The sequence below is a fragment of the Phocoena phocoena genome, chromosome 12 (genome assembly GCF_963924675.1).
Source record: "Phocoena phocoena chromosome 12, mPhoPho1.1, whole genome shotgun sequence".
Classification (NCBI taxonomy): Eukaryota; Metazoa; Chordata; class Mammalia; order Artiodactyla; family Phocoenidae; genus Phocoena; species Phocoena phocoena.
In genome coordinates, this window is record NC_089230.1 from 37,567,362 (window position 1) to 37,585,921 (window position 18,560).

An 18,560-nucleotide genomic window follows, 5' to 3' on the forward strand; every position below is an offset into this window, starting at 1 on the left:
CATTTTATAAGTGTTTCTTTAATGGTGGCTGTCTACTTTGACGGTACAGATGGACAAAAAAAGAGGAGGTTACTTAATTCCAGGACCACTTTCACTATTGAAGCATCTTGCCAGCAACAAGGCAGCAGTAAAGCTCAAATAGTTTATAAATGTCACCAAAATCCTATGAACAAATTACTGCCCAAGTCATTTTGCTTTAGTGTCTTTTATTTGGAAAAAACATATACTGTTTAAGGGAGGAGAAAAAAGATGCCATTTGACTCTTGAGATACACTATCATTTTCCACTAAATTGTTGTTAACAAAAAGAAAAAGTCAAGTTGAAGCTGCTGATTTAAGTTGCTCATTCCATGTCAATTTCTGAAACAGAGTGGCATTAAAATCAAAGATGCATTTAAGGAGAAACATACACTTAGTTTGGAGGGATGAATGAGAACAGCCTGTTTGGTTCATATTAAGCTTGCAGATTTATCAGCGCTGGGTAGGCATGGGAAAGACAGAGCGAGTGTTTATGAGCTCTCTGAAAGGATTGATTTTTACAAGTCTCTGATTTAGCTGGAAGAGATGCCTATATATTTAGTTAGAAAAAGGGTTAATGGATTCAACCTTTTGAAAAATGCACTTCTCCATGTGCATATAACATGATGGATAGTTTACTGAATGCACATAGGTAAACATAGGTGAAAACAAATTAATTGGAAGGTATAGGGTCTATTGTTTTTTTTTTCTTGATAGATGGATCTCATTATTTTCCTTGGGCAGACAAAGCCATAACAGTTTCCAGAGAAAGGAGAAGTGACAGCTCTAGGAAACTGCTTACAGATGGACAGCCAGCAGGCTAAAAATATTACTTGTGTCCACCTCATCAATAAGCTGGCTCCATGAAGAGTGGCAATTATTCTTTTCCTGCTTCTGCTGCCCTTTGAGAGGCATGGAGGCGATCATTGATAACTGGGTATGTAGGACAAAATATCTACAGTAACAAAAACTCATTTACTATGGCAAATCCATATCTGAGAGCACCACGCCTTTCACGCCATTATTTAAACAGGCAACGTGTACCTATCAATGTCTTAGAGGATTATGCTGATACTGTGTTTTGTTACAATCCTATTAATTATTAATGATGCATATTTATTATTCACCTATATTTAGATAGTCTGTATTATGTACTGCAAAGGAGGAAAGAAACATCACTGAGTTGAAGGAGGTGAGTTTTCAATCTTCCACCCATACAACTGTCACAAGAACTAGCCTTTATCCTTTCTTTGGCTGTACCAAAGAGGATCTTTAAGTTTTTTGTGACAATAATACCAAAAGAAATGAATGCAAATAAAATTTTACATGAAATCACAAACTATCAATGCTTGTTAACAGTCAGGAAACAAGATACACAGCTTTATTATTCTTTAATATGAGAAAAAAAATGGAGTACCAATTACTGTGTAGAATTAAAAAAAAAAAAACTTCTCAATTAAAGGCACTACAAAATAAATGACAGTTTCCAGACATCAGCACAAAGCTAAAGGGATTTCAATGGCCTCATTACTTTTATTACCCTGCATTGCTCAGTCAAATCTACTGCAAGATTGTGTTTAGGCATGGGATCTGTCCTGTACTTGCAGAAATGTGGGCAATGGATCAGCTCACCTGAAATCAGTAGAGCAGACATGCGAAATCAGAGCACAGCAAATGCTACACTTAGTTATCCTGCTTTATGCAGATAGCAGAAAATGTATTAACCAGGAAAGGAGTTAAGAGAAAAACGGAAGACAATTTCAACCATACTGGTCAAATCTTGCCATATTAGATCACATTTTAAGGTACTTGTGGCTATTCCCTTTGCCTTTCCTTTTAAAATATCTCATTTCCTGGCATTTATATTCTAAAATAGATGAAAAGGATTCACATTTTGGTTAATTTCAATAAATTACAGAATAGTAAACGTGAGTTTTTTAGTCAGTCTAAATGAGAGAACATGCCTTATACACTGCAAACATTTTCAGATTCTTCCTGGGCTTGAAGGTCATAGTGATTAACTGTGCTGTGCTATTCTAGAGTTGCATGATTACCCAATTATCAGGGATTCCACCCAGAGCTGCCATGACTAAACTAAGGAGACCCTTGTTCCCAGTTTTCCTAAATGTCTAGTCTCTGAAGACTAAGAGAGGAGTTCGCTCAAAGGTAAATTGTCTTGCTGGGTGTAAAACGGTAGTGGATAATTAGAAAAAACAAGCAACAACTAAATATACTCCGCCTAATTCTCAAATCAGCTGCCCATTTTGAACTTCAATCTTGTAAAACCAATAGGTTTTTCAGTCTATGATACAATTATTGTTTTTATTTAAAAGATTCCCAGGGTGCTAGTAACTGAAAATAAAATATTACTCATTTAATAGTGAAAACACAGTGCTTTCCCTTTTAAATTATGCATTCTTTTTATGCTGTTTTTTGTAATTTCATAAGATAGCAACTAAATGCAGCAGTATTTTAGGGGGAAAGGCATACTGAAACCTTTGTGAAATTTAGAAAAGTTATTTCTCTTACCTCCCTATGAAGAAAGAAAACTGTTCAGGTGGCAGGATTTTTTTTAAATGGGCAATATATAAGACAATCTAGGTCAAATCATATTTGAAACATATCTCACCTGAATTTAAATTTGGAAATTATTCATGATAGCTAAAAACTAATATCCAATGACAAATTAATAAAGACTATTTACCTTTGAATTATATTGAAATATTCCATTAAGAAAATTCTTTGGTCATTATCTTAGGACACTTTTAATCAAAAGTGACATAAACCCGGGGCTTCCCTGGTGGCGCAGTGGTTGAAAGTCCGCCTGCCGATGCAGGGGACACGGGTTCGTGCCCCGGTCTGGGAAGATCCCACATGCTGCAGAGCGGCTGGGCCTGTGAGCCATGGCCACTGAGCCTGCGCGTCCGGAGCCTGTGCTCCGCGACAGGAGAGGCCGCAACAGTGAGAGACCCATGTACAGAAAAAAAAAAAAAAAAAAAGTGACATAAACTCAACGGCACAGAGGGGAAAACTGCTGGTTCCTATAATCAAGCCATGGGAAGGACTGTGATGGAGCCACTCATTTGATCCAAGGACCTGAATGCAACAAGGATCCCTTTCCCACATCTCCCATCCTGCTTCTCAGAGCCTGAGAGGAAAGCCTGGTGTGTTGTGTGGGTGAGTGTGTGTTTCTAGGAGGTGCCCGCTGTAGGTAAACAGCCCATTCCCTCCTTGACCTCTGTGACCAGGGATCTGCATCACAGGGAATCAGGTTTGCTTACAGAGGAAGTCAGGCATTCCGACCCTGTGGCTAGGTGAGGGGGAAAGGAGGAAGCTGTCCAAAACTCAGAGACTGCTATTGCCGGAAGTTCTGGGCAGAGAGTACCTGAAATGTTTGCTGATTGTTACCAATGGAATAAAGACAGTCCATATTGGTATTTTAGATTTCTCCTATGTCTAGGTTAACTATGGTAGCTGGATCATTTATGCCAATAACATTATGAGCATGATTAGAAGAACCCAGTAGTATTCTTGTACCATATTCACCAATTTTTAATAAGCACTGTTTGAGTGAAGTTTATAAACTGAAACTTGTGTTCCTGGACATGTTTCTCCTCTACTGCAAAGCCCCCCTTGGTCAAATGCTCAGTGCTGTTTCCCTAAGGTTGCTGTTGTCATAACTTGAGACACAAATCCTCATTTTCATCAAGCTCTGTCCTATCTGACACCCCCAGGCCTCCTCTACAGGTGACCAGTCCACTGAGATAGCAGAAATTCCTTACTTGATCACCCACCTGTATTCTTTCTGTAACTTTTATCTTAAGAGGCAAGGTGAAGTTACAGGAAAAACAAGCTTTGGCTCAGAAGTGCCTTGATACCTATCTCCCCACCTGTATTTGATGTGATTCTGTCCAAATCCCAGTGGCTGTCAAAGCTTAACTTCTCTTTGGAGTGCTCTTGTGAAGACAACAGAGATAATATATCTAAAATACCTTACCAAATATAAATACTTATTTCTATTCATGCCATCAGTTTATTATAACTCTTTCCTTCCTTTTAAACACTGTATCATTCTCCAGTAATCTTACATTTGTAAGCATCAGTCTCACGGTTTTCTCCATCCTTACAGACTCTGAAATCTGGAAGGATAACAGTTCTAACACTAAACTCACTGTTCTAGAATCTCATAACTGCTAGACTAATCCAGATTAACATTTATGATTCTTGGACATATTTTCCTCCTCAAGCCCTTTAGATACACTCTCATAAGCTCATCCCTGAACCTACTTCAAACCTTACCACAGAGAGGAGACCATCTCTGTGAATGAAAAACAAGCCACTCCTTAGAAAACTGTTCTTCATTGTATATATATATATATATATATTTTTTTTTTTTTTTAAGCATGGTGAAAGGCTCTATTTATTGCTCCAAGTCTATACAGGCAATCTCCATAAAAAGCCATGTCCTGGCTTTATATATAAAGCTTCGAACAAGTTCTCTAGCCCCCACTTCTAATCAGGTTGCTGCCCCTAAGTTCCTCTTTTTTTTTTTTTTAACATCTTTATTGCAGTATAATTGCTTTACAATGGTGTGTGTTAGTTTCTGCTTTATAACAAAATGAATCAGCTATACATATATCACCATATCTCTTCCCTCTGCATCTCCCTCCCTCCCGCCCTCCTTATCCCACCCCTCTAGGTGGTCACAAAGCACCGAGCTGATCTCCCGATCTCCCTGTGCTATGCCGCTGCTTCCCACTAGCTATCTGTTTTACATTTGGTAGTGTATATATGTCCATGCCACTCTCTCACTTCGTCCCAGCTTACCCTTCCCCCTCCCCATGTCCTCAAGTCCATTCTCTACATCTGCATCTTTATTCCTGTCCTGCCCCTAGGTTCTTCAGAACCATATATATATTTTTTTAGATTCCATATATATGTTAGCATATGGTATTTGTTTTTCTCTTTCTGACTTACTTCACTCTGTATGACAGACTCTAGGTCCATCCACCTTACTACAAATAACTCAATTTCATTTCTTTCTATGGCTGAGTAATATTCCACTGTATATATGTGCCACATCTTCTTTATCCATTCGTCTGTCAATGGACACTTAGGTTGCTTCCATGTCCTGGCTATTGTAAATAGAGCTGCAATGAACACTACGGTACATGACTGTTTTTGAATTATGTTTTTCTCTTCACTGTGTATTAAGAGCACACAAAGGATCAAGCAGTGAGCATTGTTTAAAAAAAAATAACAATGCTGCCTCTCCTTCCGGAGCTGCCAGGATCATAAATTGGCATTGACAAGAACTTCAGGAACTCAATACTTTAACAATTCTGCCTACACCTATCCAGGTGTAGCAAACGGCCCATTGTCAAGAGTTCTGGTCTAGGACAGGCATGTTTAGTGACCAATGAAATGCTGACGTCAGAGACAAAAAAAAAAGAGGTAATGATAAAAATATTCAGTCTCTGGATTTCAACCATTATTCCACCTCACATCTTAAGCTGCCAGCTTTTTCCCCTGGTTTTTGGCGTTTTTACCTGCGATTGGATATCATACACAGGCTGGCCAGCAACCCAGATGTTAAATTTAAGAAGCTAATCATTATTACTCCTTCCCCCACCTTATTCATTCAACTTCTGCTTCTCTCCCCTCTCCTCCTCCCTCACTCCCTCCCCACCTTCCCTCCATCGCTTTGCCCTCATCCCTTTACCCTCATCCCTTTACCATTTGTCTCGCTTCCAATTTCTGAGTCTTCCCTTGCTTATCCTTTTCTCTTTCCTACATTCAGACCTCTGGAGTCCGAGAGTAATCAAAGGAGTTAAGCCCCAGGTGGGAAGGCCATCTCACACATGTCCTCTATTACAAGATATCTTTCCTGACTTTCTTCATCCTCATGTTAACTGAAGATGGTCTTTACCATTCTTTGGATGCCTCTATACATTTTGGGCATTTACCATATTCTGCCATCTATAACAGTTTCTTGTATAAAGAGCTTATTATTTTTGTACAGCTTGTCTAGCTTATATTTTTGTACTTTTCAGCAAAAGTGTTTTACTAATTGTTATGTTATATTAACTTCTGTAACTTTTGTATTAGGCTATCCTTTATCAAAAATTGTGTTTCTTTTGGTTAATCGTTTAATAAACATTCTATATAAAATTAGTTTCTACTCTCCAGGAACATTTGCTTTCTAACATTAAAAAAGCATTCAAGCAAAACAAATACGTGTGTGTGTGTGTGTGTGTGTGTGTAAAATCTATGCTCTTCCACATTGTTTTCCTAGTAGGGATGCTTTTTCACATTTGTGAAGTACTTGCAAAAGGGCCTGGATCATCTGACTGCAAAATACAAAGTAGTTTGGGGGTTAGGCATGAAGTATTAACGTGTAATTCTAATCCTCTTTTCTGAAATCAATAAACCCATGGCTTGTCACTTTCTGGTTAAGACCTGTTGTTTTAAAAGATGATAATGAAAATACTTACGCAACCTGCTATTAGTATGGTTACATAGACTCAGCCTTACTGTTTATGAATCAAATATCCATGTTTAGACTTGGGTATTGCCCACAAATTATGTGCAGAGGACTGTATATTCAGTCAAGTATAAACCTCAATTAATGACACAATATCATCATACGTTAAAAAAAAGGATTCTCTTTTTGTGTTCCCTTTATGTCTGCATTTTCGAGTCCATGGATACTTTATGTATTTAATATCTATTCACCCAAACCACCTTCTTTGTATACTTATATTCACCTATAAAAATGCATACATTATTGTTTTGTATGTGTTTTTTGTATATGTATGTTTTGTATATATCTTTGAAACTACAGAGTTTAGCAGTTTACGTATTCTTGTGAAATTTTCTATTTTTACTAAAACTTACATAACATTCAAGCATGTTGATAAAATACGGTTGTCATGAGTCCCTTTTCACTCTTGCACATTATTGTATGATTTTACCACGTTTACCACTCCATTCACCAATGGATGGTCATGGAGGGTGGACATTTCACTGCTACATACGAACTGAAGTGATCACACATGGCATGGGTTTGTGTATATTGTTTCCTTTGTGAAATTTTATTTAGTTTTACCCTTTTATTTGTAAGGGTCATTTTTTTTTATAATACTTCATGCTCTAAAGGGCAAAATATTCAAACAAGTTAAGCTGTGAAAATGAGAATACACCCCTTAATGTTACCCATTATTAACATACAGCTGGTGTTTAAAGAATTTAGCATCTGAAAATACATGCGGGGGAAAAAATCTTTTTTTTTCTCATTGAAAAGGTACTGTAAACCTAATAGTCACCTCAAAGAGAACCTGATTGCATCTTCTGTCTAGGGAAGGTATGTAAATCATTTAGAACACATGACAAATGTAATTCAACACTTCCCACAACAGTATCTTCAAGATAAAATAACAATAATTTAAAACATTTTTCTATGAATGACTTCAGAATAAAACAATGGAGTACCATTGAGTCAGTATGTCTCAAAGGTAGCTGAATTACACTTGGAAAGGAAGACTTTCTTGTAAACTCAAGGTTTAGGAACTGCTATCAGGAAGAAGTTGGTGAAAATAAACAGAATAAACATGACTCTGTTGCTAGATCAACGACATAGTTCCACAGCCTCACGTTACTACTTGTTTCAGCATGAGTGACTCTCCTATAATTGTGTACTGGGACGAGCACCCCACTGGAATTAGAAAATCTGGGTTCAAACCCCACCTGTGTCTCTTACAAACTGCATATATCTGGAAAAAGAATTAAATTATTTGAGCCTCAGATTCTTCATCTTTAAAATGGACCAAACAGTACCCTCTCATAGAGATGTTCTGGGTATTAAAATTAGGTGTGAAAGTTCTGTAAAGTTCAAAGCACTATACAAAGAAAATTACTGAAATGGTTATTACTGCCACATTTTAAATATGCCTTAGAGAGATGTAGACTATAATCCACCCCCCCAAGGAGTCAGTAGGAGTTGGGAGTGACTTATTGTCATGGGCCACTTTTGACTGTTTTGAGGTTTCTCCATTAGTGTCACCACTTCTACTTCCCTTATACCTGTAAGAAGCTAAATTCTGTAATCTTTATCTACTTTTGGTCTTTTACTGAGTACCATTAAACCAATGCTTCCAGGGAGGCCAAGGCTAAAGTCATTTCATTCCCCTAAATGAACTTAACCATTTTGACAAAATCATTTTGGTCCCCTTCATGGCATCCCATCCTGTGTCTTGGTAGCACGAACTCCTAGTTTCTTCCCCAAGAGAGCAAATGGAGAAAGAAAAGAAGATGGCTGGCTTGTTAATGAATAAACGACCATTTGTAACATCACGCAATGCTATTTCTCACTGACATTTATGAGTTGCTATTAATAAAAAAATGTTCTTTCTGAACTCTCATATAGCTGTCTTTGAAGTCAGTAATAATCATTTTAACACAAAGCTTCATTCCCTTTCTCCAAAAAGCTCTAAGCACCTGGGAGACATTATCTTATTAATCCTAATGCACACAGAGAGGCTCCAAGGGAGTGTTTCAGAAGACAAAAAATGTCTATAAAGTTCACCATGACTATCATTAAAATAGTATCTGTTCAAATGCATGTGCAAAACACAAGCCTTTAGCCACAGGAATTCACTTAATTTAAATAGCCTGTAAAATAAAATGAATTTCTATTGACAACTATTATGTGCTATAAATTTAACCTGTTAAAACAGATTACTTCAAAGGCATATCCTTAAGTTATTTTTGACACACACCTATTTCTCTTTCTCCCTACAAAAAGGATAAAAGTATTTTAAGACCTGAATCATCTGCAAAATTCCTAAAACCTCTTGCTGATTCAATAGGTACAATTGATTTTACACAATCCTGGTCCTAACTTTTAGACTTTGTGTCATTTGAAGCACTCAACTTTTAGAATGATAGGAAAAACTGCAATGTTTTTGAATGAATTATATTTAAGTATTGGATTTAAGTGAATGAATAGCCCTACCTAAGCCGAGGAATACAAATGATTGTGAAGATAAAGTTAGTTTGTCTTCTTTGTGCTAAGGGCCAGGGCACAAAGTGAACATAATTTAACTTAGTTAACTACATTGACTGGGGAATGTCAGGTTAGAGAACACAAAATGAACTCCATTTGCCAATCTCTCTGTCCGGTAGAGTTTTCCAAGGAAACCCACCGAGCCCCAAGCCAGGATGAAGGGTATCTGCTGACCCACCTTTCTCCATAATGTAGTGAGTATGCTAAAATGTGGGAAGGGTGGTGCAGATACTGCTCATTAAGCAACTGGAAGATGTGACCCAAGGTCTTCTCTTTAACTTCACTGAAGGCAAGATCATGTATTTTCCTTCTTCTGTAGACACCTACCTCATCCAGTGCCCTGATCAGTTACACTAAGTGAAATCCCCTTTTTCTATGTTCCATTAGTAAGCTACCACCATCAACTTCTTCGTTGGCAAGACTCATCATCATTATAATTACTGCTTCTATGCATGAATGGTCCAAAAATCTACACCTTCAGTGAAATCAAGGATAACACTTCATTCTTCAGTCCCAAATTAATTAGTCCCGAATTAGTGCTAATTCGTTTGGCATATTATTTAACATATTCTGACTGTGGGGTGGATGGAGGCTTTGATGGGTAGATAGGTGAAGCAGCTACATTTACTGACTATGCCCCCAGTACTCTTCTGAATCCCAGTGGAGCTCTGAAATAGCTGGGAGAGATCTGGAACCTCCTGAGCCCCCCTTGCATTTTGGGGTATATACTGGGGAATATTTCCATACATTGTTTTCAGTTGAGAATGCAGAAGGCCCCACTTTTCAGAATCATTTAATGTTCATTTTGTAACACCTGCTATATGCAAGAAACTATGCTAGGCCATGTGTGAATTAGAATATGACTCAAATGAGTGACGTAAAAGTCCTTCCTTTTAATTTTAAATATTGGGATTCTACAATTATGAAAATAAAATACAGAGAATTGACTCAAAAACTGCCAAGGCCATGACAACTCAGAAGTCAATATTGAATATAATTAAGTGTGCTTTAAAAATTGTGTCATCTTATGAATGGAACTAGAGTCTAAACAATAAGCACAATAAAAATATGCTTTCAAACAGGTCCTGCTTACTCTCTTCAAGAACATTTGATAAATTCATACTATAAATCATGCTCAATTCACTAAGTGTTTCAGCTTTTAATGATCAGTAAAGTCCAGAATAGAGACCTAATGTGATTGAGAGATACACTTAGGAAAATTACTATAACAGCATTAACTAGTTTGCCATATGTCTCCAAAACACATTGCTTTCCCTTTGTTTATTTTACTATTGACAGCTGAACTTCCCAATTCTTCTTCATATCAAAAATGAAAATAGCTTTCAATTAACTGATAAACATCACAGAGACTCAGAAATATCCCCAAGAATTTAGAGCCCAGAAGGCATTTTATTCTCTTGCACATTCTCAAAAGTAAATGTCAGTCTTGTGTAGATGCTGGCATTTTTTTCTCCCACTACTAGAAGGAAAGACTGATCAGTCAGAAAGGAATGTTTACTGATACAGTCTTAACAGTAGTCAGTGCAGAAAATTCTTCCTGAAATATTTAAATCTTCCTCATTCTCTTCATATCAATTATACAGAAACCTGTTTGTGTACACACAAAGTAGGTGATCTCCAGGCTCTGTCTTGTCTCTCTTCTAATTTAGTACATTAATGGGACCATCCCAGTCACCCTAAGAGCTGCTTCTCCCATCTACAAGATTGCTTTCAATGCTGTAATTCTAGCCCAGGTCTCTTTCCCTTCCCAATATAATTCTATCAGAATACATTTTCTCCAAACAAAAATCTGACCACATGTTTCCCCTATTCAAAATCCTACACTGGCTCCCCACTGAATACTGGAAAGTCCGAACTCCATACCATGTCTATAACGAGCCCAGGCGCTTTTGTGGCATGGCCTCTGTGCCTACTTTACCTTCTCAACTTGAGGTATTCCAACTGCTTTGGTTCCCATAAATCACAGGCTATTATGTCTCCACTTTTCTCATGCACTATCCCCTTCTGGAATGTCTTCTCCCACCCCATCCAACTAGCACCCACACACTCACTTCCTCTTCTAAGGAGGGTCTCCTCATGAGCACATCAAGATAGAATCAGTAACTCAAATAGTCAATTTTTCTTTATATTTCTTTGTCAAGATACCAGGTAATACAAGTGTTTTCATTCATCACATACCCTCCCTCCTTTTCTCCTTCACTTTCATTTTCCTGCATCTCAGAAGATACATACTACCCACACTATTTTTCCCGTCCCACCTATCTTTTTTCACATCCTTTCAACACTCCCCAGTGAATGTTACCATGCCATGAAGTAAAAGAGCTTGAAGATGAAGTTGTAATGGAAGTTGGGCCCATTACAATTTTTTAAATGTGTAAGGAGTGATGAAAGGGTCAATCCATTTTTTGACCCAAAACTCAGTCCTCAAACTGTAAGTCATTTTCTCTTTTTGTAATATCCTGAATGACCATTCCAATATATTTTCCTGAATTTAGAAATCTCACTTTGGCATAAGTTAATTAGAAACATAAAGAATTTGTATTTTTCAGCTACAGAAGGATACATTAGTCTAATCTGAATGTTTCTCACGTCTTTTCTGACCCTTCTTCCAATGTTTTCCTAAGTTTTAGACACCTGTATTTGTTTCCTACCACATAAATATATTGTCCTATGTATTCTTGTCTTCATAATGAATGAAAATTTATAACTTTTGTTGAAGAATTAGTAGACATCTATATTTAATTGTATACGCCTACTTAGTTGCTTTTTTTCCTGCAAAGTAACAGTGAATTAAGTACCACACAGTTCCAGACAGTCTCTTTTTCTTGTCTATATCAGTGCAAATATTAGAGATAATTCAAGGAAACTTATCAATCTTAGATATTTTCTTTAGCAAAAATCAATTCATTATCTGGAATTTCAAGATTTCAAAAATGTGCTTAATGTTATTTTTTTAAAAAAACAATTTATTGTTTGTTAATTATCTTTGTAACATTTATAATCCAAGTAGTCATCAAACCTGCACAAATCCACAAAGGTCTTGAACACTAATAGGAACTGAGGACCCTGCCAAGTCTCTAATTGTATATGGCTGTATCATTTACTTACCAAATATGCTATTTAGTACATTTAATATGACTTACAAAGAGTTTATAAACACAGATATTACTAAATGTAATCTATTCTTTGATAATTCATCAGGCTCTTTCGGATCACACAGCATTTCAGAGACATCATTAGGAACATCAATTAACAATGAACTGCATCCATATGGTAGAGATGACAGAGAAAGTGAAGACTTTTCAATCACCGAGATTTTTCAATATATGAGAAAACATACAATGAAGAGTTATTAGGCAAAACTAGTAGAATACCCAACTGAGTTTCATATTAAAACATGTAAATGGTGTTAGTGTGTACACGGAAAACAAGGTAGGAAAACAGTCCAAAAAATGGTAATATCTGGCCAATGGAAGTACAATCTATAAAAGAAATTTTCTTTAGCTCTACAAAAGAAGCAATTCAGGCATCAGGTTTGTTTATGAAAATAAAAGAGGTAAAAGTAAGAACAGTATAGGCCATAAAAGTAGTTTGATTCCCACAGTTAGAGTGTGGCTTAATATTCTTAATATTTAATTTTTTTTTTTTTTTTTTTTTTTTTGCGGTACACGGTCCTCTCACTGTTGTGGCCTCTCCCGTTGCGGAGCACAGGCTCCGGACGCGCAGGCTCAGCAGCCATGGCTCACGGGCCCAGCCGCTCCGCGGCATGTGGGATCTTCCCAGATCGGGGCACGAACCCGTGTCCCCTGCATTGGCAGGCGGACTCTCAACCACTGCGCCACCAGGGAAGCCCAGTATTTAATATTTTTAAATGAAGGGAAATATCCCCCTTCAGAAAAAAGCATCCACAGACTATAGACGGATGGTGTAGAAGCGCTCTGATTGGGCAGAAGGGGCAGAAGATGACATTGAAAGCTACTGAGACAAGTGTGTCAGAAAGTCTGATGTGCATCTTACAAAGATATCAAGGATGCCCAAGACTAAAGCAATGTAACTGACAACTGATATTCACAGCCACCTCAATCTGAAAGTGCTTAATCATCCAGCACAAAGTCAAATGCAGCTGGACCTACCTCATATTTGATTCACAGGCCTGGGATCCTGAGATCTGGGAGAAGTGTTTTGGGGGTCTACCAAAATGAGAAGTAACACCCCTTCCTAGGCAAGCCACTGATTTGATTGTTTATATAGCAATAAGGTAAATATTTCTGGGTGCCAAGAGACAGGCTGATCAAAGGTCTTCACTCTCTCTTTACCTCTGTTAAATCCGGTGCCAAGAATCAGACAGGTATTTTACACACTGCTCCTGCTCTCTGCTTAAGGAAGGAATTGGTCACTAACCAAAATATCTTGGGTGCCAGAGCTAATATCACTCACTGAGTCTTTAAAAGGGGTTGACAAATGGGTTGCCTGGATTTACAGCAGAGCCTCTTAAAGCACCACCTGATTGCTGGGAAAGAAGCTCTATTTCCTATATTGCTTTCCTAGGTGTGATACTGTGGGGCCCATGACAACACACCTTATTAAGACTGTGCTCCTTGCTTTCTACCTATACATTTGTACTCTAGATTTTCCCCATTTTATTCTAATCTACATTTTACTCTCCCCAGATTATTGTCAATACATGAAAAGTTAGCTTAGATGAACTTTCAACAAAAGATCAAATACATGGGATTTGGAGATGATATATATGTAAACGTACACATACACACCAGCTGTTGCAAATACAGCCTGTTTTTAGGGCGGGGATCTGACTATGGAGTGGTGCACTCACAGTCCTCCTAGAAGGAAAATATGTCAGAAGACAAATGCAAAGACCTCCCAAGTCACAAACTGTACTTGCCTAAAGGCCTTCCATGACAGAAACCAGACTATAAAGGGTTAACCAGAAAGTATCTCATGAGGAAGTGGAAGAAGGACAGATATTGGCCTTTTGCTCTAAACCTAAGATTGGTCATATGAGCTCTCTCGTCTGACATCAGAGCTTTTTATAAAGCAGGGATGGCATTTTGAATAGCTTGATACACCCTTTATCATCATGACAGACACCCCGGAACTACCCTACTCTACTCCTTGACAGCTTTGTAGCAAGCACTTCAAAGATCAGGTTGTAGAGCCCACTCATCACAAGGAGAAGCCTGAGAACTCAAAGTCTGCACTCCCATGCTCAGGGAGCAGAATCTCTTCTCCCAGCTCCAATATGAACACCCATCAGAATCACCTGAACAACTGATGGAAACTCAGCTCACTGGGGACCATCCCCAGAGTTTGATTCCATAGGTCTGGAATTCTGCATTTTTAACAAGACCCCCGGTGATTTTCAGGCTGCTGGTCCAGGGATCGTATCTTGAGAAACACTGCTACAGCCAGGGTTTGAAATATATTTAATGGTTCAGTGACTATCTGATCCACAAATTACCTTTATCTCCATTTCTTCCTCCCTCCTTTCCTCTCTCTCTCTCCATAAAGTGTTTTTATTTGGAAGCTGTGTTCATGGCACAAAGTTGAATAAAATAATACCCTTCTATTTTTAGTGCAGTGAAAATATGCTATAATACCCTAATAATGAACACCTCATATATTTGTCCAAACTCATGGAATGTACATCACCAAGAGTGAATCCTAAGGTAAACTACAGATAATTATGGATATTTACGGTACCTCAGTCAGCTGTAACCACTCTGATGAGGGATGTCGATGACGGAGCCGGTTGCATGTGGGGAGAGGGCAAGGAGTGTATGGGAAATCTCTGCACCTGCCTCTCAATTTTGCTATAAACCTAAAAGTGCTCTGAAATATAGTCTTTAAAGAAAAACAGAAACACTCTCCTTATATTTGAAGAGCACTTTTTTCTCTACCAAACAATTAGGGAAAAAAACTAAACAAATAAAATGTGTAAGATAAACTTTTTATCATTTAATTCAAATTCTCCTCCTCTGAAAACTACTATCATAAGAAATGTTCAAAGGGCTTGTGCAGAATCAAAGAGGGTCAAGTGGTCAAGAGAGTTTGGAAAACTCTGGGTTAAGGAAGCTGAAAGTTTCTTTGTTGGAGAACTTTTCAGAGAGCTAAATGAGTTAACGTGTACTGTGACTCTCTGAGAAGTTTTTAAACATTTACAGAACTTGTTTCATTATGAATACTTGTTCGCATTCTAGGAATACAATTTGTAAAACAGTATCATTTTCTCCAAGGACTCAGATAAATGACTGACTTAAGTAGGATCATTTTTCTTTTAAATCACTTCAAAAAGAAATATTATTTGTGTATTAGGACACTGTACATGTGTGTAAAAAGATTGATTGTAAGATAATAACTTCACTGTAATAGATTTAAGCTCACAATTGAAATTAGGTTTTACTAGACCTATTATTGAATACAAATTCCTAAAAACCTGCAGAAAAAAATGTGAAATACCTTTCTTTTCACTCTTTGGAGCTGAGTAGTTACTATTAGAATACTTGCTAATTAGTTAATTTATTCTGTACTTGACGGCTAAAATACAGACTCACAAAAAATTTACAAGTGTCAATTTCCAGACAGACCCAATTCTTTTTTTTACTTTTTTTTTTAACAGCTTTATTGGAGTATAATTGCTTTACAATGGTGTGTTAGTTTCTGCTTTATAACAAAGTGAATCAGCTATACATATACATATATCCCCATATCTCCTCCCTCTTGCACCTCCCACCCATCCTCCCTATATGACCCCTCTAGGTGGTCACAAGGTACCGAGCTGATCTCCCTGTGCTACGTGGCTGCTTCCCACTACCTACCTCCTGTTTCACATATGGTAGTGTATATATGTCCATGCCACTCTCTCACTTCATCCCAGCATACCCTTCGCTCTCCCCACGTCCTCAAGTCCATTCTCTACATATGCATCCTTATCCCTGTCCTGCCCCTAGGTTCTTCAGAACCTTTTTAATATATTTTTTTAGATTCCATATATATGTGTTAGCACACGGTATTTGTTCTTCCCTTTCTGACCTACTTCACTCTGTATGACAGATTCTAGGTCCATCCACCTCACTGCAAATAACTCAATTTCATTTCTTTTTACAGCTGAGTAATATTCCATTGTATGTATGTGCCACATTGTCTTTATCCATTTTTCTGTCGATGGACACTTAGGTTGCTTCCATGTCCTGGTTATTGAAAATAGAGCTGCAATGAACATTGTGGTATATGACTCTTTTTGAATTTTGGTTTTCTCAGGGTATATGCCTAGTAGTGGGATTGCTGGGTCATATGGTAGTTCTATTTGTAGTTTTTTAAGGAACCTCCATACTGTTCTCCATAGTGGCTGTATCAATTTACATTCTCACCAACAGTGCAAGAGGGTTCTCTTTTCTCCACACCCTCTCCAGCATTTATGGTTTGTAGATTTTTTGATGATGGCCATTCTGACTGGTGTAAGGTGATACCTCACTGTAGTTTTAATTTGCATTTCTCTAATGCTTAGTGATATGGAGCATCCTTTCATGTGTTTGTTGGCAATCTGTATATATTCTTTGAAGAAATGTCTATTTAGGTCTTCTGCCCATTGGGTTTTTTTTTTTTTTTTTTTTTATTAAGCTGCATGAGCTGCTTGTATATTTTGGAGATTAATCCTTTGTCAGTTGCTTGGATTGCAAATATTTTCTCCCATTCTGAGGGTTGTCTTTTCATCTTGCTCATGGTTTCCTTTGCTATGCAAAAGCTTTTAAGTTTCATTAGGTCCCATTTGTTTATTTTTGTTTTTATTTCCATTTCTCTAGGAAGTGGGTCAAAAAGGATCTTCCTGTGATTTATGTCAGAGTGTTCTGCCTATGTTTTCCTCCAAGAGTTTTACAGTGTCTGGCCTTACATTTAGGTCTTTAATACATTTTGAGTTTATTTTTGTGTATGGTGTTAGGGAGTGTTCTAATTTCATTCTCTTACAAGTACCTGCCCAGTTTTTCAGGCACCACTTATTGAAGAGATTTTCTTTTCTCCATTGTATATTCTTGCCTCCTTTATCAAAAATAAGGTGACCACATGTGCTTGGGTTTATCTCTGGGCTTTCTATCCTGTTCCATTGATCTATATTTCTGTCTTTTGCCAGTACCATAGAGTCTTGATTACTGTAGTCTAGGAGCCTGATTCCTCCAGCTCCGTTTTTCTTTCTCAAGGTTGCTTTGGCTATTCGGGATCTTTTCTGTTTCCATACGAACCATGAGATTTGTTGTTCTAGTTCTGTGAAAAATGCCATTGGTAGTTTGATGGAGATTGCATTGAATCTGTAGATTGCTTTGGGTAGTATAGTCATTTTCACAATGTTGATTCTCCCAGTCCAAGAACATGGTATATCTCTCCATCTGTGTGTATCATCTTTAATTTCTTCCATCAGTGTCTTACAGTTTTCTGCAAACAGGTCTTCTGTCTCCTTAGGTAGGTTTATTCCTAGGTATTTTACTCTTTTGGTTGCAATGGTAAATGAGAGTGTTTCCTTAATTCCTCTTTCAGATTTTTCATCATTAGTGTTTAGGAATGCAAGAGATTTCTGTGCATTAATTTTGTATCCTGCTATACTACCAAATTCATTGATTAGCTCTAGTAGTTTTCTGGTAGCATCTTTAGGATTCTCTATGTATAGTATCATGTCATCTGCAAACAGTGACAGTTTTACTTCTTTTCCAATTTGGATTCTTTTTATTTATTTTTCTTCTCTGATTGCTGTGGCTAAAACTTCCAAAACTATGTTGAATAATAGTGGTGAGAGTGGATATCCTTGTCTTGTTTCTGATCTTAGAGGAAATCGTTTCAGTTTTTCACCACTGAGAACGATGTTGGCTGTGGGTTTGTCATATATGGCCTTTATTATGTTGAGGTAAGTTCCCTCTGTGCCAACTTTCTGGAGGGTTTTTATCATAAATGGGTGACGAATTTTGTTGAAAGCTTTTTCTGCATCTATTGAGATGATCATATGGTTTTTCTCCTTCATTTTGTTAATATGGTGTATCACATTGATTGATTTGCATACATTGAAGAATCCTTGCATTCCTGGGATAAATCCCACTTGATCATGGTGTATGATCCTTTTTATGTGCTGTTGGATTCTGTTTGCTAGTATTGTATTGAGGATTTTTGCATCTATGTTCACCAGTGATATTGGCCTGTTGTTTTGTTTCTTTGTGACATCTTTGTCTGGTTTTGGTATCAGGGTGATGGTGGCCTCATAGAATGAGTTTGGGAGTGTTCCTCACTCTGCTATATTTTGGAAGAGTTTGAGAAGGATAGGTGTTAGCTCTTCTCTAAACGTTTGATAGAATTCGCCTGTGAAGCCACCCGGTCCTGGGCTTTTGTTTGTCGGAAGATTTGTAATCACAGTCTCAATTTCAGTGCTTGTGATTGGTCTGTTTATGTTTTCTATTTCT